The sequence below is a fragment of the Mus musculus genome, chromosome 9 (genome assembly GCF_000001635.26).
Source record: "Mus musculus strain C57BL/6J chromosome 9, GRCm38.p6 C57BL/6J".
Taxonomy (NCBI): Eukaryota; Metazoa; Chordata; class Mammalia; order Rodentia; family Muridae; genus Mus; species Mus musculus.
Genome location: NC_000075.6, coordinates 27,791,994 through 27,816,839, shown reverse-complemented (window position 1 = coordinate 27,816,839; position 24,846 = coordinate 27,791,994). Strand labels below are relative to the sequence as shown.

General features: G+C 44.1%; 1 protein-coding gene across 3 annotated transcripts in view; it reads right to left on the bottom strand.

Annotated features, from left to right (window-relative positions):
• Opcml (opioid binding protein/cell adhesion molecule-like) overlaps positions 1–24,846 on the bottom strand; it is a 1,134,695-nt gene that overhangs the window by 1,108,571 nt on the left and 1,278 nt on the right. The window lies entirely within an intron of this gene.

Below are 24,846 nucleotides of genomic sequence, written 5' to 3'. Positions count from 1 at the left end.
GCCTCCCTTCTGCTCCTGGTTCTTTTAGGAGCTACTGTGTGAACCTGATCAAATCAGTTCACGTTTAAGCCCTGTTTCTCCTCCCTTAAAAAGGGAGCCCCAGTATTAAATGCTTAAGGGATGGTTATGGATGGAGCTTAGGCTTTCACTACTTTAGTTATACAGCAGTGATTTGGTGACTTATGGTCACCTCCCTCTCTCTCTCTCTTTCACACATACATATACACAAACATACATCACATCACATATCCAACTGACCACTCAACACACACACACACACACACACACACACACACACACACACACACACACACACATATATATATATATATATATATATATATATATATATATATATATATGGCATATCAATAACCTGAGGCCTGCATGCCACTCACTTTCTGATTCTTGTTCTGACCTGCTGATGAGCTCACCAACACACTCTCCTAGACCAAATGAATCTGTGCAATCATCTCCCAGACCTCTTTCAGAATTCCCCAAACTTATATCTCCATATGTGAATCTCTGCTCTCTCTCTCTCTCTCTCTCTCTCTCTCTCTCTCTCTCTCTCCCTCCCTCCCTCTCTCTCTCACCCTCCCTCTCTCTCTTTCACACATACATATACACAAACATACATCACATCACATATCCAACTGACCACTCAACATATATATATATATATATATATATATATATATATATATATATATATATATGGCATATCAAGTAGTGCACCATATCCAAAATAAACTCCCTAGAACCTCCACACTAGACCCAATTTCCATTTCAGCCATCCTGGTGGCCCTGCCTGCCCATTTCCTTACCCATCACCCTCTATCAAACCACTATTTGTTTGGAGGATGGCCTCATAGGTATTCTCCTAGATAATACCCCTCCATAGCCAGAACACTCCTTTGAATAAGTGAGATCACATTACTTGTTTACTGTCTGCAGGAGCTCCTCATTTATTCCGAAGTAAAAACCAACTCCTTATAGAGGACACTCATTGACTCTCCATCCCTTCAACAGATACCTGAGATGCAATCAGCCTATGGAGGAAAAGTTTATTGTGACTTGTGGTTTCAGGGTCTTCAGTCCATGGTCATCTGTCCCTATTGCTTTGACTGTGTGGCTGTGCAGTACATCATGAAAGAAGCATGTGACAGAGGACGCCTGTTTACTTCATGGTAGGAAAGCCAAAGAGAATGACCAGTATGTCAAATCCTTCTTTGAATACACACCCCCCAAACCTAAAATTTCTCATAGCATGAACCTTGGTGCTCCAAGTAGCACCAAGCTGTGGACCAAGTCCATCAGCCTTTGGGAGACATTTATGCAAACCACAGAAGTAGACAACATGGCTCATGTAACCAGTCTCTATTGTTTATCTCTCTTTATCTCTTTCGATTCTTCCCATGTGCTTGATCTGTTTGAACCATGACATATTTCATGTTCCTTGTCTAGGACACACAGATTGCACTCATGTGTCTATAATGATCAGTATACCTGCCTAGAATGTTCTCTACAGACTTTTACTCCTTCAAGACTGCTCAATTTTGATCTTCAAAATGAGACCTATCAGACTGACCTGGCTTCCTTGACTAGCACTGAAATTCTACATATCCTAATATATTTTTCCTCTTATCTATATTACTCTTGGCATTATAAAATATTATGTAATGTATATGTTTATTGAGTTTATTATTTATTATAGTATTTCCTCTACTAATGAATAAGCTTCCTATGGACAGGAAACTGTATTTTTGTCAGTGAAGATCTCAAAGTCCTTCAATGATGCTTGATCCAAGCAAGATGCTTACAGATGATTAAATCAAGCTAAGACCAATGATTATATTAACAGAAAAAATAGGAGAAAAAAATAAATTGCTAAATTTTACCCTCATAGGCACTAAACCCATAGTACTCCTGATGGCCTGCAATGTATTGCTGAGATTTTCTATACAGACAGTAAACACTATGTCCGTGGATAGCAAACTAGATACCCTATTATTCAACTTATTTCCAACACCATCAGCCTAGAGATAGAGATAGTATCAAACCCCACAAGACTCAAAAAAGTCCCATAAGTCTGAGGTTAATTGCAAGCCCCAGGTCATGGCCTGGGCTTCTGACTGACCAGCAATGAAATATGGCTCTCTGGACTCTCTGTAAGTTCAATTAACTGCTGAGTGTAGTTTCCAGAACTCAGGGGAACACTTTAATCATGTTAGTTTACCTACTGTAAAATATATTGAAAAGGGTAGAGGCATACACCCAAATGAAGGGTATGCTTAAGGCAAGTTATTGTAGGAAGAGATGTGTCCTGTCTTCCCATGTCTTCTCTGGCTCCCCTCCAGGAACCTCTCCTTGCTTCACCATGCTGAAGTTTTCTAACCCTGTCCTTTGGGACTTATCTGTAGTCAAAACTGATGGATTGGCTGGCCATCAGGGATCATAATGGTCAATGTTCAAGGGAACTCCCTTCCCCCAGAGGTCAGAGTGTTAGAGATAAAAGTTCTATTCATCTAATCACATAGTTGGTTCCCCTGGCAACCAGCCCTTATCTTGAGCACAGTCAGGATCCCAACACGAATCACCTCATTAGAACAAAAGATGCTGCTATAACCCAGGAAATGCCAGGAGATTTAGGAGCTCAATGCTCTACACTTCTATAACTCGGGAAATCACAGAGGTCTCAGGAGTTCCATGCCAGGAACCAGGGCAAGGACCAAGTATTGGAACTGAAGATTCTTCTAGTACCCCCGTCTACAAAGGTATTAGAAGTTCTAAGAAATGCAAGGCAGAAACCAGTATATGTATCTTGTATATGAACTTACAATTCACAATATCATACCAGGTAAGTCTGTTTTCAAGAACTAAATAAGCAATTAAATATGCACTTATCCTGAAATTTGAGCATGTTGTCCAATTAAAACAAATCCTTAAAAGCATAAAGAAGAATTTGATTTTATTAGTCCTGCTGTCTGGAATTCATAAACATACAATTCTATAAAAACAAGCCTCATCAATAGAAGAACTGAGCAGAAGTACACAATGGCTCTGACAGTGTCTGAAGCCCAACAATTTTTTTTAAATGCTTTACCCCCTTTGACTCCATTCATAACATGGACATTTAGTATGTTGCAAAGCTATTGAAAGTTCAGAGTTTCCAAGTACCATCCATCATTTTTCTGACGTTTAAATTACACAGACCAAATCCCCAATGGATGAGATCACTGCCACGTGGACTGTGGAGCCCTGCCCTTCTCTCAACACTGTGCCTTGAAAAACAGCCTGTTCCTCTATCCTTCCTCCCACAGTTTCACTCTAACCTCCCTTCCCCCACCCTTCCACCAAAAAGAGAAGCATGGGTCAATGGGTTCTCAGTGGGCTCCCTCAAAAGTCGCTCTTCTAGTAAGCCCTTAAAACCCAGCTCTAAAGGCCCTGACTCAAAGTATCCCTGAGCAAGCCTAGCAGAGCTGTTTCTCCTTTCTTCATCATGAGACTGCTTATGCAAGAGTTGGAACCCACACCCTGGGTTAGTAACATGCTTCCAGGACTGGCTTTCCAATGAAGGTCTTACAAGATGGCTTTTCCTAGTCATCTTGCTGCTCTAAACCTCTGAGGCTGGGCAGACAGTAAATTCATAGTCCATTCATGTCCCATTATGACCTTGAGAAATGAGTCACTGTCTACATTGTTACCCAAGGAAGGAGCTTTTACCTAAACCAAATGTGACATTTATAATGGTTCAAAAAAAGATTCTAATCAGTGAGCTATATCACAAGATTATTGGTTTAGCTTTTTAAGTTATTGTTGTTAAGAACACAGCAGCAGACTCCAGAAAACCAAATAACCCTATTAAAAATGGAGTACAGATCTAAACAAAGAATTCTCAACTGAGGACTACCGAATGGCTGAGAAACACCTGAAAAAATGTTCAACATCCTCAATCATCAGGGAAATGCAAATCAAAACAACCCTGAGATTTCACCTTACACCAATCAGAATGGCTAAGATCAAAAACTCAGGTGACAGCAGATGCTGGTGAGGATGTGAAGGAAGAGGAACACTCCTCCATTGCTGGGGGATAGCAAGCTGGTACAACCACTCTGGAAATCAGTTTGCTGATTCCTCAGAAAATTAGACATAGTACTACCAGAGGATCCAGCAATACCTCTCCTGGGCATATACCCAGAAGATGCTTCAATTTGTAATAAGGACACATGTTTGTAGCAGACTTATTTATAATAGCCAGAAGCTGGAAAGAACCCAGATGTCCCTCAATAGAGAAATGGATACAGAAAATGTGGTACATTTACATAATGGAGTACTACACAATTATTAAAAACAATGAATTTATGAAATTCTTAGTCAAATGGATGGATCTGGAGGATATCATCCTAAGTGAGGTAACTCAATCATAAAAGAACACACATGATATGCACTCACTGGTAAGTGGATATTAGCCCAGAAGCTAAGAATACCCAAGATACAATTTGCAAAACACATGGAACTCAAGAAGAAGGAAGACCAAAGTTTGGATACTTTGTTCCTTCTTAGAAGGGGGAACAAAATACCCATGGAAGGAGTTACAGAGACAAAGTTCAGAGCAGAAATTGAAGGAATGACCATTCAGAGACTGCCCCACCTGGGCATCCATCCCATAAACAACCACCAAACCCAGACACTACTGCAGATGCCAACAAGATTTTGCTGACAGGAGCCTGATATAGCTGTCTCCTGAGAGGCTTTGCCAGTGCCTGGCAAATACTGAAGTGGTTGCTCAAAGTCATCCATTGGATGGAGCACAGGGTCCCCAGTGAAGAAGCTAGAGAAAATACCCAAGGAGGTGAAAGAGTTGGTAGCCCCATAGGAGGAACAACAATATGAACTAACTAGTACCCCCAGAGATCCCTGGGACTAAACCACCAATCAAAAAAAAACATGGTGGGATTCATGGCTCTAGCTGAATATGTAGCAGAGGATGACTTAGGCAGTCCTCAATGGGAGGAGAGGCCCTTGGTTCTGTGAAGGTTCTATGCCCCAATATAGGGGAATGCCAGGGCCAGGAAGTGGGAGTGGGTGGGTTGTGGAGCAGGGGGAGAGTGCAGGGGATAGGGAATTTTCGAAGGGGAAACTAGGAAAGGGATAACATTTGAAATGTAAATAAAGAAAGTACCTTATAAAAAAAGAAAAAGAGAACACAGCAGCAAAGATATCTGGCCAGCAGTCAGCTGAACGTAAGACAGAACCTAATTCTGAATTCCAAAGGGCCCATCCTCATTCACCAATCCTGAATTCCTAGTATTCACTGTGTTTCAGCTTATCTGTGTCACCTTAACCTCACCCAGAGAACCTGGCATCACTCCTTTCCAAACTTACACGGGAACATAGGAGAGAGTCTCACAGTCAGCCAACACCATTTGCTTCTCATTAAAAACAAGCCAAAGACATTAGAAAGCGAAAGGAGTTTTCTGCCTTTTATAATTCTTAGGACCGTTTCATTCTCAAGTCCTGGTTATAGGAAGGAGACTCTTCAAAGTGACTCAAAATTCTCAAAAATCTCAAAATTTTACTGTCATAACTGAGCCTATATCTCTGTAGCTATCTACAACTTTCCAGTTTTTAGATTCTGCTCTTCGGTTTGAGTTTAGATACCTGCCAATAGGAACCTTGTCAGAACTGTCAGGTTCACTCCTGACTAGCCCCAAGCTGTTAGAACAGAGTCAGAATCTGCCTCAAGGACAGTTTCGGGAATGGGTTGGCTCATGATGACCCCACACACAATGAGTACACCAGCTTAGTGAAACATTCTCGTGTTATAATAGGGTAAGACCCCTCTATCTGCTTTACCCCTGATACACTAACACAGAAAAAAGCCATACTAGTCTGCCTACTAGCATTGTGAAGTACATTCTCATTTCTGTACAGTATTCAACAGAAAACATCTGGAAAGGTGAAGAATTCTGTAATCTGGGTTCTGGATGAAATAATTATCCTGTGAAAGAGATGAGACAACCCGAAGCTTCTTGGAGTCCACACATATCATAAGTTCAAGTTTGATGATACCCTAAAAGAAGTCTGCCTTTGACTAGCTAGAAGAAGACACCTCACATCAGTTAGAAGGGTTGCTAAGATACCATGCTGTCTGTTTAAAATCAGAGCCTCAGCTCTCAGCAGTGATTTCGTCCCCCAGGGGACATTTGGCTATCTATGTCTAGAGATGTTCTTGGCTGCCACAGTTCAAGAGGTGCTACTGGCGTCTGGTGGGTAGAGGCCAAGGTTGCTTCGAAACATAGTCCAACCCACAGAACAGTTTTAACAACAATCGAGAATCCTGTGTAAGAAGACAAGTGGTTCAAAAGAGCCATAGCACAGGGATGTAAGGAGAATAAAGTCAAGACACAAAATCATAACAATTAGAACAGTGTACCTAAAGGACAGACCCAGCTTTGCAAACTGGATAGCGTACAGGCTCCAGAAAATGAGAAAGAGCTGCGAGGTATGGGTTGTATTTCCATCTGAACTAACAGTGCGTCAAGGGAGGGACAGGATCCATCTTTGTGATCAGTTCAGAGCAAGGAGTCCACTTGAGAAATGGTGAAGCATATTAAAAACATTCCTAATTTAATCAATGTGAGTGCAAGACAAGGCTTCCATGGGCCAGGATCATGCCTTGGAGAAAAAAATAAACATGGCTTCTCTTGGTCTTAAATTTTTCAGTGCCTGCATTCTTCCGTGGCTCAACTTTGCAGTGTGGGTGGCAGAGAAGGTTGACATATGGAGTACAACGTTGGCTCACACGCCTACTTATCTCGGCCAGCCCGGAAACACTATGTCAATCTGGGTCCTCTGAGAACCAGACATCAAGACAGGTTTGGATGTGCAAGACATTTGTGAGGGGAAGAAACTGTGAAGGAAAAGCGAAGGAGCCAGGAGGGCCAGCAGACGGCTGTGTTGGCTTGGTCTCTGCTGAAGGTGAGGAGAAGGCTGGCGGGAAGGTGGGTGGGAGGAAGCAGACAAAACAGTGAGGTTCTGGGGAAAGCTTAACTCACTGTCTCAGGTGCCTCCAAGTCAAAGCCACCCCTCAGAGAAGATCAGATCCCTATGAGAACCAAACATGGTATCTCTCTCACCCTCAACCATGGCTGGGAGCAGTCCAAAGGAAATGGCCATGGAGCAATGTGCTCCAGACTGCTGTCTGTGGTTTTTGGTCATCCACACCTTGGAGAGCTAGGGAACTGAGAGCCATTGTCCTAACTGATCCAGTTCTGGAGCTGAACTTGAGGTAACTCAAGATCAAACTATGCACAGGAAAGACAACCTTCTCCAGCTTTTCCTGTGCCCACCCTTTTCTGCATGTTTCCATCAGTATGGGTTCTTTTTGTTTTTAATAATATCTCCTTTAATCAATTCTAACTCTGAGGCAGGGGAAATGATTCAGTGGAAAATTCGTATGCAAAATTAGAACAGCATGGGCACAAGTGCCTAGAACCTGTGTAAAAAGCCAGGCTTGGCAGCGCCTCCCTAGGATCCCAGGGCTAGGAGATGGAGACAGGAGAATCCCGAGGGCTTGCTGGGTGACAAGTCTAGCCAAATTTGTGGGCTTCGGGTTCAGTAAGAGACCCTGCCTCAAAAACATAACAAAAACAAACACAAACCAACAAACAAACAAACAAACACAAGGAGATAAAGATATCCACTATAGACCTCTATCTTCCTAGTGTGTACTTACATGCATTCATATGTGTATGAGTGCAAGCATGTGTGTGTGTGCGTGCACACACACACACACACACACACACACACACACACACACAGAGAGAGCTAATAAGTTTTAAAAGAAAGCGATTCTAACTTCACTTCAGCATGACTTTGACAGGACAAAAGGTTATTTCCAGCCTATAGGAAGGCAAGGTTCAGTACATCCAAGCTAACTGGTACTGAGAGCCAGCCAGGTCTGAGGGAAAGAGAGTAGAGACTGGAGATGCAGAATGATCAGCAGTTAGAATAAATGGTGCCTGTGCCTAGCTTTTAACTCTTACAAAGACTATTTGACATTTGCTTCCCTTCAATGGTTATTTTGACGACTGAAATATCATTCTGGATGCTGGTCTGTATTCATTGATGGTCAGCCATTCTTACTACAAAGATAGTATTGTTGAAGAACACTGCAGCTGCTACAAAACGGGGTCTGCCACAGCAACCATAGTGTCCCAATACACAGAATGGTTTGTGGCCAGAGATTTATCTCTATATTCGGTCCCAGCGGGACAGAGTTGGGTTCGAGCCACTGTTAACTCTTTGGCCTATGACAACTCCTTTTGAAGAAGAAAAGGAGATTGGGGCTGATATGTGTGTTTGGTGGTGGGTGTAGTGTATGTGACATTTAGATATACACCAGCATGTGGGAGGATGGAGTCTGTGCCGACTCATGGGTAGGTGGTATGTATATGTAGCTGGGTGGGGTCAAATTTGTGTGAGTTGTATATGTAGGTGTATTTACAGGTGGATAGAGTATATGTCTAAGCATATGGAATGTGTCTGGGAAAATATATAAAAATATATAAATGTATGCATATACATGTGTATGGGTGTGTGATAGGATATATGTGTATGCATAGGAAGGCAATATGTGTATATGAGTTTATGGTGTGAAGTTGTTGACTGAGTGGATAGTAAGAAGGCAGGTGTGTGTGTGTGTGTGTGTGTGTGTGTGTACATATAAGCAAGTAGTATATATGTGTGGCTTGGTGGATGGTTTGCATATGGGTATGTATGTGCTAAGGTAGGTTGGTGGTATGTGTGGGTATGTATGAGGATGGCTAAGTTGTGAGGTTATGGGTGTGTGTGTGTGTGTGTGTGTGTGTGTGTGTAGGTGGGCAGTATGTGTGTGCATGTTGTACATGTGGACAATTGCTACACGGCATGTACATGTAGGGTATGGGAGGAGCTATTGTGTGTGGATAGGGATGGGAATGGGTGTTGTATTCTTAGGTTGCTGGGGGAGTCTACCTAGGTAGTGTGAGCATGAGTCAGAGGTACTGGAATGTTTCTAAATGGGTGATGTGTATAGATGGGTGTAGCTTGCTGAGTGGTGTATGCATGGAGGGCTGGTAATGTAGATCTGAGTGTGTGTGTGTGTGTGTGTGTGTGTGTGTGTGTGTGTGTGTGTGTAGTGTAGAGGTTAGCTAGCTGGTGAGTGCCTGGGTGGGACATGTATGTGACTAAGTGAGCTATGAGTAAACAGATATCTAAGAAATCTGGGTAGACATGTACATGAGTGTAAACAAGTGCATGGTTGGGTGGGTGGTGTGTGAACAATTGTACAAGGACAGTGGGTGGGTGGAGTCTGAACAGGTGTATCAGATGTGTGCATTGGTGGGTTGTAGGAGCATGGGTATGTGTGCACAGGTGGGTAGGATGGTGGAATGAAGGTGGGAAGGCCTCAAGCAAAGGTTTTCATAGGGATATTGCCCTGAAAGAGATGTCAATGGGAGTGCATCACTCCACCTCAAGACATCTGGGCTGCTATACAGAGATTTCTGAAGCTGTTAAGGTTCTGTTCTGGGTGGCTGATTCCTCAGTCCCATCTTAGCCCCTGCAGCCTTCCTGCTTGGTGGCCTTGACCCTTCCCAGATCAGGGTAAGCAAACTTAATCCCAAAACCCAAAATCTGGAATGCTCCAAATTCCGAAACCCTTAAGAACCAACATGGCACTTCAGGGGATATCCTACACCCAACCTCATATGATAGGCCTCAGTCAAATTCTGGTGCACTCAAAATATTGCATAAAATTACCTGTAAACTATGTGTGAAACATAAACCATTCATGTTTAGGGTTTTTATTTCTGTCTTCATGCTCTCATAACATGTTTGAAAACATTCCAAAATCAAAAATAATCGGAAATCTTTTTGGTCCCAAGCAAGGCTTTTGGATAAGAAATCCTGAACTGGTCTTTGGCTTTGAGGCATTAGTCATTCCTGCTGTCTTTCCATTCTGGCTAAGCCTCTGCCTTCATAGGAACACTTCAGACCACCACTGAGTGTTCAGTGCAATACAGAAGAGTCTGGGGCAATCAGAAGAAAGTAATCAAGATATTTCTGATGTATTAATTTATTTGAACACTATGAAGTCCAAACACAGGCCTTAATGGGAGGTCTACTGCTGGAGAAGTGCACCCTGGGAATACCAACAGAAGGACAGGATAACAGAAAGTGTGTTCTCTGCACTGGAAAAATCAGTCATGGTCTCCCTCTTCCTGCTTCTCACCACCCCACCCCCAAACCAGCCACCAGAATTGAAAATAAGGAGGAATAAAACATGTAATATGTTTTTATGGGGGACAGAGGATGTTAGAACATGCTGCCTTTGATTTTCTTCAACTTTCCCAATTCTGAACTCTTTGCCATTGCTTCTGCACTTGAACTAAAATGTAAGACAGAACTACATTACTGTAATTCTCTTGCCTTCCCAGGCACATAGACTTTAGTGGTGCTTCTAGAGGACTAATGGGGTGGAAATGTCAGCTGTTTCTCTGTAACTCTAATCTGCAAGCAGATGTATCTTCCAGAAAACCTGACTTCAATCAACCTTGCTCACCAATGTTTGATCAGGTTCTAGAAACATCCACCATTTTGATAAGGATTGGGCACATAATCAGTTTGTGACATATGGAGATGGGGACTGCATGCTGGAGACTGAGCAGTTCAAAATGAAACTAGAAAGCATAGCTCAGCGTTGATACTTTCCCAGAAAAGCTAGACCAAGAGACATTGTAATTCCAAAGAGGAGCTATAACAAGTGCACATCTGATCCTAGGCAAGACCAGGCTAAGTATGTCGTCAAGGTACATGAGATTCACTCTTCTCCAGTCTCTAGACTATAGCAAAGGGCCACAAAATACTGCTGTCCACCAGGCAGTGCTGTAATATAGAGACTCACTTAGTGCCGTATGCCAGGGACCAGCCAAGATGACTAACCAACATGTTGGATTTAGAGCAGGGTACAAGGCAGATGCACAGCCCCGTAAACTCCCCCATTTCTGTTGTCTACATGAATAATTCTCATTATGGAGTCAAGCTATTCGTAGGATAGAAGAGGTCATGAGGACCTGAGATGCTGTATGGTTTCCTGTGGGCTTGAAAAACAGGGATCCAATCTCTGCGTTTCACCAATCAGCCTGTATGAGGTGGAATGGATCAGGACCCTCTGCAGCATATGTGCAGGACAGCCAAAATGTTTCAAACTTTCCAAAAGACAACTCTACCTCCATTCTATACCTCCACGGATTCATCCCTAGAACTATGCTTTTAGTGAGGAGAGTGAGCAGGGCCTAAAACTTAAACAGTCACAGGGCAGGTCTAGATTGACATTAGGCTGTAAGTCAGAGTCCTTTCCTACTTTTACCCAGCCTCTCTCATCATAAGACAAATGGCAAAGTCCCCATTCTCTGGCAAGGTTCAAGTAATTCAGCTGAGAAAACGGAAAATACTTTACAGTGGTCTCCATGGAAACAGAAGCAAACCGAACCCATTTCTGGCCTGCAGAAGAGACACCAAGAGCTCCTCCACCATGATGCCTGTTCCTGAACCAGAGTGTGTGCCACCCTGCGGGGTCCAATCACACTCACCACACACCAGAGAAAATCATGGAGAAAGGATTCCCAGACAATCTAGGGAATTGACCTATCCAAGGTAAGTAAGACCCATCCACCAGTAACTTCAGAGGGCCGGGGCTTTTCTAGGTACCGTTGAGATCACGCCATTATTGTTTGCAGAGGAGTAAGCATCTTGAAGAAGTTAAAGCACTTGCCTAAGGCCACTGGCTTTATATAAAAAGGAGTAATAAAGCCAAAGGCCACAGCAGGACTCACGGCATCAGTGTTCCCACGAGATGGCTACAGACTACTAAACATAGGCTTTAAATACAGATTATTGAAGTGAAAGCAGGAAACAAACAGCTGTCCAGGTCACCACAGCAATGGCCACATCATCCAGATACCATGAATTTAAGCTGACATCAGTTGGTAATGTCTGTGATCTTCTAAGACTCCGCGGTTCCATCAGGAAAAGATGGATGCAGAATCTCAATAACTCAATAGTCGTTTTCATCATCCATCCCTTCCCATCTGGACTCCACCCAAAGAGGCAACCATCCCAGTGCCAAGTGAGACTGGGAACCATCCTCTCCATGGGATAAAGCCAGGGGACTCCTAAGGAAACCCCAGTTTCTCTTGGAGCCTGCAAGCTAATGGGCTATTTCCATCTGCCATGTTCTCTCTTCCAGCATTCCTCTCCTCTCATTGAAGAATACAGGAAATCCCTTGGCACTGGTCTATTCAGAAGAAGCAAGTTGGCTTGTTCAGAGTAGCCTCAGGCTTCCTTAAGCCTGTCATTGTCGGAATGGGAATGCCCCTAGGTGCTTTGCCTTACCACTGCTGTGTCTCATCTTCCCATCTGATCCTTTCTGGCATGCTTCTGAATTTGAACTCTTGTTTCTTATTCTGAATTTATCTACAACTCCTTGCCACTGTCATGTGCTTATTTCCACTTTGCTGATTTGAAGCAGAGGTGTTGAGAGGGAAGAAGACTGGCTGTTTTGCTTGTTTAACTATAGAACTGGTATGATACACGTGCATATGATGTGTATATATAAGTTGACCATGAATCATTAGCATAGAGATTACAAGATTATTAGTATGAGTTTTCTCTTGGCTTAGTACAGTTTTGAGGCCAAACACATATTTTTTAAAAGAGTTGTTTTGCTGGCAGTGATAAAAGCCAGCACCTGTCATAGTGTGAAGACCAAACAGGTTGATGTGAATCCCATCAGCTTGACACAAATCTGACACTTTTTCATTTTACTGCCCTAAGCATAGCCCTCCTTATACCGAGGAACCATGTCTTTCTAGAAGTCCCCCAGTTTAGTTGCAAGGGTCATTATTCTACAAGGAACCAAGTTTCTGTTTTGCTTCTTGCCCCCAGACCCTAATCCTTATGTTTTTTCCAACTGACTTACCTTGTCCCACCCTGTTTCTTCTATGAATGAACACTTTAGGGAATGAAATGCTGAAGAGAATAAACAGTATGAAACAGAATAGTAACCAAGGTTATGGGATCATCTTAAAAGGTAAATTTTAGCTTCCCTCCTCACTATAAGAGAGAAATGACTCCAGAGTCTTCCAGAGGAGCCTCTAGCTATGTGTCTTTACAGAAGAATTTCACACCCCCTTCGCCTCAGTGAGGGAACAGACTAGAGTGTCTAAGGTCCCTTTCCAAGGACCTACATGTGTATTCATGAAGCCACATATACAAGGCTCTGTTCAGAAGGTCCCTGATGTGGGTTGCCTCGAGGAAGGTTACAAATACTCTGGTGTCATCAAACGATGTCATGTGGTTGAATTGGAGTGTCCATAGTCACTCAAGGATTCAAATAAAGCTCCTCTAATCACAGCCTGGATTCTTCCAGAGGAAAAGCTAAGGTAGAATATAGCAGATAGGACAATTAGAACTCTGTCATCTCTTAAATATATACAGAAGTTCAGTGACACACTGGGCTTGGTGTCAAGGGCTGAAATTGTTTTGCTTCCAGGAAGGATAGAATTCCAAAATTCTCCTATTCCTGTTCTATAGAAAGGCTATACATCAGCTGAGAGAGGGCTCATGATCGGGCACTAACAATGGGACGTACAGGTCACAGAGACTGTTGTGCTGTGTGTCTGCTGTTAGAATCAGACTTCATAGTCTCTTTAACTCCCCCACAATAGTCCTTTAAAGACAGGCATGTTCATTAATGCCTCTCTTTTCTAATCACCTCTCCCAGAGGTCTAAGTCATGGGCACTTCCATCTGAGATGTGTCAGTGGCCTCCCAACTGCCATGTTCATTCCTAATCCATTCTGCAAGCTGCAACAAGAATAGGACTCAAGGATATAAGCCATGGTCCACACCTATCACATGAGTTTTATCAATCATGAATCATTGCTTCCAGAATTACAACTGAAATGGCCTTTCTGGTCCTGGCACAATAGGCTGGAACATTGATCTTGGGACACACTTTCTTCTTCTGTGCTCTACACAGGTAGGAGAATGAGCCCTTAGGTTTCCTGTTGAGGTCCTGTGGAAGACTAAACAGGCCAGTTTATGTTTGAAAGACAATGGTACTGTTAGAGATATCCAGCATTGGCTGAGATGGCTGAGGTTGGACAACTGGTGACCTATGTGTCAGCAACAAAATGGCTGACATTGGTTGTCCAGGGAATCCAAAAGTAAACAGTGGTGTAATCTGTTGCATAACCAGTTCTGGCTGGGTGCCACCTTTTTGTGGGTTTTATATAAGTATGGCTCTCAGGTCAGAAGTCTTAGGCTTGGCCTTTACCTCTATCTTCACCAGCCTTTCTGTGTGGCTCTGAATGTCTATTTCCTTGCACCCAGTCTGCCTGTGCCTATGCCAGCTTGTGTACAGCCTTTGTGTCCCAGTGTCTGCCTGCCTCAAAGCCTGAATAAAGTGTGTCTTTTCTTGCCTCACCTCATAATATCTTCAACTTCTTGGCCTCTCTTGGCCTCCCTTGGCCTTCCTCCTCTCCTGGTATCAAAACCTGAACATCACAGGCACCCTGTGTGTCCTGGCTACACTCCTTGTCTTGGTTACCACTGTTAAGTCAACATAAAGGACAAAGTATTTAACTGGAACTTGCTTACAGTTTCACATGGTTAGTCCATGATTGTTATGGCCGGAACCATGGCAAGAACCACGGCAGGCAGACACTGGAGTGGTAGCTGAAAGCTAACATCTGGCCTATACTGCACAGCAGAAAGAGAGCAAGACCAGACCTGGCATGAGCTTTTGAAACCTCTGAGCCCACCCCCCAGTGACACAGCTCCTCCAATGAGACCACACTTCTCAATCCTTCTTAAGCAGTCTACCAATTGAGATATAAACATTCAAATATGAGCTAATGGGGGCCATTCTCATTCAAACCAACACAGGTCCCGTCCCTTCCCTAGGCCTTAGAACATGTCTACATCCCTTCTCTGCGGGACTTTACTCAGTTGTCAGTCACAGAGCTTGGTGGCAAGATCAGCCCTCTTTATAGAAAATCATGAAAGCATATGCCCATCTTTATTCTTGTCTGAATTATGATTTCCCAACCAAATAGATGTTGGCTTGATGCATGTGTGTCTCTTATTCCATGCATGCTAGCCAAGAACAGTAGCCACTTAGCTGCAAACCCAGACCAACCATAACTATTTTAGTTTAAACGTTTTTCCCCAAAGTAATTACTCAGTAAATAACACATCTGAGAAATGCTTAGCACTGAGAAGCACTCATAGATTAATGAGGCAAGACCTCTGTGATCCAGAGCCCAAGAACCATGACGTAACAGCACTGGTGAACAGACTATACCATGAAATTGACTATTTATAAAAACAATATAACCTTATAACTCTTTTGTCTTGCTGAGACCAGTTTTACCTTTCCCATAGAAATGACAACATGTTTGTCCCACCCCCATGCTATCTGCATTTTCCTAACCATAGTGCAACATTTCACTTCTTTTACAATACAAATCCCTTCTTGTGTTACTACAATTCTCAGCTATTGGCAAAGGAGCATGACTGTAAATTTCAAAAAACTGAGGTCCCTCTAATAGACAGCCTGATTCAATGTGCTGAGTCATTTCAGTTTGTATTAGGCCAATAGCCGGTTTAGGACCACGTTGATGTTTACAGAATGCCTCATACTCTCAGGCATGTAGCCTGCCTTAGCTACTTTGTGGGTTCTTCCTTCCTTTTCTCACCCTTTATCCAGCCACAGTTTCACCCACTATCACTAGATAAGAGAGAAAGAAGAAAGAGGGGAAGAAAGAGAGAGATCCTTGACTCTGATGTCTTTCTTCTTGTTTCCTCTGTGAACATGACTACTAACAAACTGTAATCAACCCCCCTGAACAGCCACGAAACATCAATCGTGCCTCTCTGGGCCCTAGCATGTATATACCCTGGGAAAAATTCCCAGAATTCCAAACATCACACAGGTGAAGAAAATATCTAGAGCTGGCAAAACCCTGCTTCTACTAAAGCATGAGACAAACCATAGTCAGCTGTGGGGGAGGAACCCCATATCCCCATGGATGGGATTAAAACAAAATATATTCCTATAACATTGCTGTGTCTTTTAAAGAAACCAACATTTCGGGAGTCTCACTACACAGGTGTGTCTGTTGTGATGTCACTTTCACAACTCTGCAGTTCCAGCACTGGGTTGTGATTTTTGTCTGGGCGGTAGATCACAGCTAGTGTTGACTGATGTTCATAAACCCTTGAATGAACGCTCATATCTAAGCATTTTCTAGACATCCCCACTTCCCACTAGCAAAACTGTTCCCAAGCTGCGTGCCTACTCGACAAATGAGTGAGCTGTTGGCCTGCCAACCCAGGACCCAAGATAGTTTTGAGAATCCAAAGGGCATGATCAAAACGATATACAGAATAAGCCAACATCCAATACAGGTATGAGTTTGGCTACAGTTTATTCATAATCGGTTTCTCCACCCTCTCATTTCCTTACTCAGCAAACACTCTGCACACTTCCCCTTGGCCACTGTGTTAGGAATGAGGATGTGCTGGAGAGGAGAATGGTGGAGCTTTATGGGCCTCAGTAAGTGGAAGAAAAAAAGGCATGAAATCAATACATAAAGTCACGGTGTTGGAAAGAGAAGCCTGGCACTGAGAACTTGCATAATAAACAAGGCCTAGTCTACCTTAAAGCATCAAGAAGGTTCTTTTGAGAAAGTAATACCATTGCCAAACTCTGAAAGAAGAAAAAAAATGTTCCATGGGAAAATATATATATAGGAAGATGAGAATTTTTATGCTTGAGTAAAAAGCCTTTGGGGAAGGGTAGGGGAGCCTATTATGAGGGACAAAGATTGACCAAAGTGACCAAAGTCAGGAGCTAGTAAAGAAAGAAGAGGGTGTGAAAGATGAAACAAGGTGCAGAAAATTGGGGAGCCCTGCACAGATTGTGGCCTTGTGGACTTTGTCCAATTTAGAAGGTTTTGGTTTTTATTTTGTAAACTCTACACAATTAGAAGTCCACACAATCTGGTAATATCCCATATTCCTTTCCTTTTCTTTCCATATTCCTTTTCTAAGCAACAAATAAGAGTGAACATAAATTTCCCAGGCATGTCATAAAGCATATGACAATTGTTCTCCTTTCTGAGTTCATTCCCATGTGCAATAGAACAGCATTGCAAATTTACCAAAAACAAAACCACACGGAAAAAAAAAACTAAAAAACCGAGAGTTCAAGAATAACCATTCAGACCATTTCAGAGTCTGTCCCTTGGAATGACCAATATTCCGGTTTTTCTAGACCTTGGACTTCAGTGCTCAATTCAAATGTCACCTATCATTTCCCAGGAACATGCAAGCAGCCATTCCAATCAATGGCCTGTGTCCTGATGCATCGATTCATCTTGGCCTTTCCAGGGGTCTCTCAGCACAGTGTCCCTGCTTGTTAAAGGCAATGTGCTACCTCATCATGATAATGCTTTGCACTTACCGAGCACATTGCCCAGAGGTGTCTCAAAGCATTCTGCAAACATTTAATTAAGTTAGTTTAGTGGCTGCAGGGGAGTCTCAGCCTCTGGGCACCAAGAGTTTTGGATAGGAGGGGATCTTGAGAGACAAGTGGAAGTTTTGCCACTGGGGCCCACTGGCTTTGGGGTACAGAAGAGAGTGGGTAGCTGTAGAGGGAGTTTCTACATTGCCAAGCAAACAGTCACACATGGATGGCCATGTATGACACAGACTCCTACCATGTACCAATAGGGAAGGCGCTGGGGCTGAAGGCTCTAGTTGGTGTTCTCTTATAGGGGCAAAGTCATGAGGCAAAAAGAAGATGAGCAGCTGTGGTGTGGCTGAAAACTTTGAGAGTAGCTAAACTAAGGTGTTATTAGACGCGTTCTCACGACCGGCCAGGAAAGACGCAACAAACCAGAATCTTCTGCGGCAAAGCTTTATTGCTTACATCTTCAGGAGCCAGAGTGCAAGAAGCAAGAGCGAGAGAAAACGAAACCCCGTCCCTATTAAGGAGAATTCTCCTTCGCCTAGGACGTGTCACTCCCTGATTGGCTGCAGCCCATCGGCCGAGTTGACGTCACGGGGAAGGCAGAGCACATGGAGTAGAGAACCACCCTCGGCATATGCGCAGATTATTTGTTTACCACTTAGAACACAGCTGTCAGCGCCATCTTGTAACGGCGAATGTGGGCGCGGCTCCCAACATCTCCCCCTTTCCTTTTAATAAGAGCAAATAGGCCACCCATATTAATGAGAGTGGAGATAGAGGTCAAATCCCCAGTGTGTAGGTAAAGGAGCCATGTACAGGATTAGCTCTTAGGCTCACAGGCTTTTACCCAGAGCAACCCTGACCTGCTCCCGTGTCGTTTTGCCTGGGGGAAGGGAACTAGGACACTGAACCTTCATGAAAGATGACATGTCTCCCTAGAATAGGCTCATATATGCCGCAGAGCCTTTCCATTGCAGTGCTTAGCCGTGCAACTCTCTCGGGCTGCTGAAGCACACTCACTCTATCCCGTGCAATGAGACTAGCCTCATGGGATATAAGAGCTGAGTGGCCAGCGACCTATTGCCTAAGCATAGATATATCAGGGGAAGCTCCATGTTCTAGTCCTGCAAGCGCCTGGGCAATAACCACCTTGTCTCTCCTAGTTTGGGCCTTAAGCTTACAGACCAATCAAAGAAGCAACACTAATCCACAGCAAAGTGTATCTCCAAATAATATTAATCCCACCCATTTTTTAAAGAAGGAAAATGCTGAGGAGATCCAATTGGGTAATCCTTTGGTCAGGGACAGGTCCAAGCGCGTGGAGTTGACCTGAAGTCTCAATTCCCGAAGGATCTGTTCAAATTCAGCCATCCAATTCTGTAACATATACTCGTAAAGCTGTACTCACTGGTACTCTCGTTCCCCAGCTGAAAAGTTCTGAATTCATACAGTTGAATCCTTCTTAACAGTCTGCTTTACGGGAACCTTTATTACCGCGACCCGCAGTTCTGGTTCTGGAATGAGGGATCTTCCTTGCGCCAGTCCCGAGTTTTTTCTCGTCCCGGAATTCGGCACCAATTGTTATTAGACGCGTTCTCACGACCGGCCAGGAAAGACGCAACAAACCAGAATCTTCTGCGGCAAAGCTTTATTGCTTACATCTTCAGGAGCCAGAGTGCAAGAAGCAAGAGCGAGAGAAAACGAAACCCCGTCCCTATTAAGGAGAATTCTCCTTCGCCTAGGACGTGTCACTCCCTGATTGGCTGCAGCCCATCGGCCGAGTTGACGTCACGGGGAAGGCAGAGCACATGGAGTAGAGAACCACCCTCGGCATATGCGCAGATTATTTGTTTACCACTTAGAACACAGCTGTCAGCGCCATCTTGTAACGGCGAATGTGGGCGCGGCTCCCAACACTAAGGCTGTGTGTGAGTGTATGTATGAGCACACCCAAACGTGTGTGTGTGTGTGTGTGTGTGTGTGTGTGTGTGTGTGTGTGTGTGCTTTCAGCAGGAGTGACTTTGTGACTGCCAGAGGATGATGAAGCCCCAATTGTGGTGTGCATGCTTGCACACACACCTACAGGGAAGTAATCACAAGTATGTTTGTCTTCATGGTCACCTCTGGGTTAGAATTTCTTTCTGCTCCATTCTCAGAGTCACCATTATGTGCTTCTGAATAAATGATCAGAAATTTGGCTCCTGGAACTGTATCTGTCCCTATTGTCTCACCCCACCTGCAGCAAGTCACGGGAGACTAAGGCTTTAGAAATCTTCTAAATCTTCAGTTCCTGACCATAGCATAAATGGCAAGATCAGATGACCTCAGGATCTAGAGCTACCCAGAGATCATCACTGGGAGTGGGACAGCAGAACAGAGCCACCCCAAGGTGACATCAGCCTGCTCAGCCTCCATGTCTGGAAAGTTCCATCAGCATCCAAAGATGCCAGTATCCACCATCCCTGACAGCTTGGCTTGTCAGCAGCCACAGGCCATCTGTGGACTGACACTTGAGTTCGGTGACAGGAAGAGTGGGTCTGCTTCCATCTGCCCTCTCTCTCCAGCTGCAGGCAGCTGCAGACAGATGGCAACCATCCACAGACAGAAAAGTATAGCAGGCTGATGGTCCTCAAGCCAGGGAGCCAAGATGAGGAAAGCCTAGTCCATAGGCTGAAGAGTCATGCCAGCATGAAGCTATGAGACTGTGCTACTGAAATCCCCACCTGTTCAAGGCTGCTGAGTAAGTCCATATAGCCTGCACCTCACTGAAAACATCACCAAGTAGTCCCTTAGGAAATCAAAGAAGCCCCTGTTCAGCACTAGCTTTACACGGCAGAAAAGCCAGTCCAAGTCAGTATATGTCCTTGATGGGGTCAAAAAGAAGGAAAAGGGGAACCGGTTTTCTAGTTTGATGTACTTTGGTTTTGATTCATTAGAACATATATAAAGTCTTGTGGAATAAAGGAATCCATGTATTGTACTCAGCTGGCTTTTATCACCATGGCAAAGACAGACAAGTCAGTACAGTTCTATCCTGTGTTCCGCCTTCTTCAACAGTGAGAACCATATTTTCTAGTCACCTACACATGAGCATCCTTCTCCCTCTGCTATGGCGCTAGAGACTGGGATGTGCTCTATTACGATAACACTTATTAAGGTTTCCCTTGTTAACATCTAACCTCGATTTTTAGTTTTTTTTTTGTTTTTTGTTTTTTTTTTTTTTTTTTTTTGTCCAGTAGGAAACAGGAGGCATACAGAATTGGAACCCTTTTTACAGGCTGGCACATTGAGACCTGCAGAACAAACTAAATGCTCTGACACATAGTATGTAACTTCTCAGCTTTCAGCGTGCACAGAAGCTGGTGTGGAGATCCACTGAGTAGAAAACTGCCCACAGACATGCTGCCCCATGAAGCTCAGATGCCAGGCTGAAGCTGTAAGCATACGTGATGTTTCCAGTGGCTGACACAAGAGATCCAGGCTCTAGAACTGCCAGACCACAAGCACAAACAGGTGTGGGCTACTTAAGGCATCTCCTACATGCTCCAGGCTTTGGGGCTGTGGCTGAGGGTGCCACATGAGGAAAGGAAGGAGGCAAGCATGCCTGAAGCAACAGACAAGAATCTCAGTCCATCTGGGATCACTGATTGATCTCACACTACCCAGCTCTAGGCAACTAAAACGCCAGGTATTGCCTGTCTTCTTTTAAATCCCTGCTATTGTCACTGGCCAGTACTGAATGCCACCAGGACTTGGTCTGACCTTATTAATATGCCAATCATTTACAGGGATTGAGAGCCACATGACAGCTGGGATGGGAAGGAAGTATTGGCAAAAGGGTGGTGAAACCTTTCAATAATCAGATGCCTGGACCTTGGTCCTCTCAGTGGACTCTGGGGCTTACAGTCTCCTGCTTGACTCCTCTCACACAGAGAAACAGCCCTCCAGGCTTCTCAACACTGGGAGAGGGTGGGGACAGAAATCATTAAAAATTCCTCATGTCCTTGTCTCAGTCCAAAGATCCAAGATCCTTCATAAAGTGAAATACACAAAGGAGAAAGGGGCTTGCAGATGATGAGGACAACTTAAGCCTCTGAGAATTTTCCAGCCAAGCCCAAGGCTTTCTGACAGCCAATGGTGGAAAACCTGTGTAAGATGTGACAGGTCACAAACCCAGACTCAGTCTTCATATCAGGTCTTTGCTCAGTACATGGGAGAGAAGACCCCTGAATACCTAGGAGTAAAAGGGACACACCAGAGGGAAGGTCTACATAGTAGAAAAACAGGCTTCCAGCTTAGAAATTCAGTCTTTCTCCCAACTACCTAAGACTCTGTAGAGCCTTCCCCACCCTGTCTCATGGCTATGATGCTAAGACAGGTGGAGTGAAGATGTGTTTTCACCCAATGACTGCATTTCATGGACAGCAACTTTGAACTAGACAAATTGGTCTGGAAGTCATCAGAGGGACCTAAAGTACTCAGCATTTATACATATTCCTGTCTAAGATGGACTTCACATGTTGATCTGAGCTCCTATCTCCTGGCGGTTTTGATACAAATATCCAGCAGCCTTAACTTCCAGCTCCTCCACCCTACTTACCTTCCCATCGATGCCCAGATTCAAGGTCATAAAGACTCCTGGGATGTATGATGTGGCCTAGGTTTCCCAGTGTGCTTGCATAAACAGCACACACACACACACACACACACACACACACACACACAAATATATATACATACACACACACATATATATACAGGCACTCACATAGGCACATACACGCACAAACACACACATGCACACACCACACACATACACACACACACACACACACACACAGAGAGAGAGAGAGAGAGAGAGAGAGAGAGAGAGAGAGAGAGAGAGAGAGAGAGAAACACACACAGAAATACTCTTATCAAAGACCCTAATGTCTCTTTCTACCTGTGGCAACCAACTCAGCCTCATCATTCGCTCCCTGGATGCCCAGGGTCTCAGGACTATGCTTCTCAGCGTGACATGTTGTCAACCATATCCCCTTCCCTGTCCTGTCTTGAATATGAGCTCAGTATTCTGCCCCTTGCAACTGTCTTCCCACCCTAGAAATTCTGCTTAGGAAAACAATTTATGAACATCAGTCTCCCTGGGAAGTACCAGGCAACAACAGCATTAACCTGAAAATTATTCTGAGTTGAAAAGGTGTTTTTTCGAAGAAATGAAAAGCTACAGACTGAGATAGCACGGAGGCCTAACCAGGTCAAGGTTTTGTGATCACATTAGCCTGGTTTTACCTGCTGGGAAAGTACATGGCTAACAAGCTGGTGCCAACCTCTGGGGAGGGAAGGCAGGGTTCGAAACAAAAGAAAAAAATTAAAAAGAAGTACGAAGACTTTGAAGCAAGTAAAGGATGCGAGCTATGAGGAGCCACAGGCCTTTCGGACCCCGCTGGAGGCCTTGGGTGTCTTCTTTCCCTTCTTTCCACTAACACCAACTTTTCTTCCTCCCTATTCCTGATCTCAGAGGGATGCTCAGACCTGAGAGCATCCCTCGGAGTAAGGTAGTAAAGCCTGCCTACTGGGGTAAAGGCAACCCTAGGCAGATGTTTATCTTACTCTCCCAAATAACTGCAGCTGGATTGTCACCCTCACCTCACACCCAGGCAGGGCTTGGGAAGTGCAGGTGGAAGCCCCTTGAAAAAGTCTATGGTAGAATATGACTTATAGCTGTAAGCCAGGACTCCCTGACCCCTAGTGCTTTACGGTACTAGGATATCGCTAGAGGAAAGTTTCAACCCAGTTTGTAGCTTCCTTTGGGGTGCACTGTGTCCCAAACTCAGCCCATTGGTCTTACTCACTTTCTGTCCTTAGGACAGACACAAGGGATGCAGAGACCCTGTGAAGTGCGTCCTTTACCCATCCTCACCACCCAGTCCTCAGGAAGGTCCTAACCCAAGCCCCTAGAACCACAGTGGGAGGAGCGATTAGTCTTAGTCCGTGATGAGCTTCCTCCTGAACTCTCAGGAAAGTTTCTCTTTTTGCAGAGGACCAGAAGCACCCACCTGGCTCCCTCTACCAGGCTCAAGCAGGTACTGAGCACTGGGCTCTGCCTGTGGCTTTCCCCACTCCCACTGGAACACTGGAGACCCTAGAAAAAGAAAAGGGACACCCTCCCAACTCTGAACTTGCCAGCCCCAAAAGACATCTGGGAATTTGGTTTGGAACCCATCTCTTCTCAGAGAAATAGAATTCAAAACTTAATGGGGAGGCATAAAATTTCCAAATGAATTAAAATGTATTTAATAAAGTGGTGCAACATTATACAAGGGATATCTTTTCTTTTTTAAAAAATCATCAGTTTTCTCTTTCATCCCAATAAGTTCCTTTCTTTTTTTCTAATTTTCTTTGTTAGCTTAGAAGAACTTTGGAGAATTAGGTTTAAATGAAAGGGAAGAAAACCTCACCGAGGCATCCTGAATATAAAATGAAGAATTATGTGCTTCACCTATGAACGTGAGGGTTAACAATATTGGCATTCATGTCTGTACATATGTAAGGGAATTTAGGTCTAAGCTAATGTTTAACGGAAAACATGCTATCTCCATTTGCAACATGAGGAGAGAGAGGGAAGAGAGAGAGAGAGAGAGAGAGAGAGAGAGAGAGAGAGAGAGAGAGAGAGAGAGAGAGGAAGAAATGCCCCCTAAAGGGTGAGGTTTAGTGTGGAAGACCCAGAGACCCTTTGATGCTGCCTAAAATGTTGGCAAGCCTTCCAAGCCCCTTCAGCATTGTGTGAAAGATGCCTGCAGGCATGGTCCTCTGCTTGCAGAAGGCTCTGAAGCAATTACCAACCCTATTAAGATGTGCGGGAGTCTGCAAGGAGTCTAGCAGGCTGACTGGGGAGGGTTGCGAAGGTTGCCTTGAAGCATCTTACCTGGGTCACTGCAGACTTGGTCTGCCCAAACAAGTAAGTGCTGTGAGAAAGAGCACTGCATTAACATCTCTGCCCACCATTGGGACTCTAGCAACCCTCCACTGGGATTAGATTTCCCAACATTCGCCCGGCTTGGACCAGATCAAATCTACTAGGGAAAATTTATGTCTCTGCTGTGATGTGATGATTAGGAAGGAGAAAGTGGATTTCAAAGGCACAATCTGCCCATTTGGTGGAAGGATAAAGAAAGGACAAGAGGTGGTGGAAGGATTGTGTTAAGACAAAAAAAAATGCAGTAGAGAAAAATTCGTGAAAGAATGAGAAGGCAAACAAGGAGG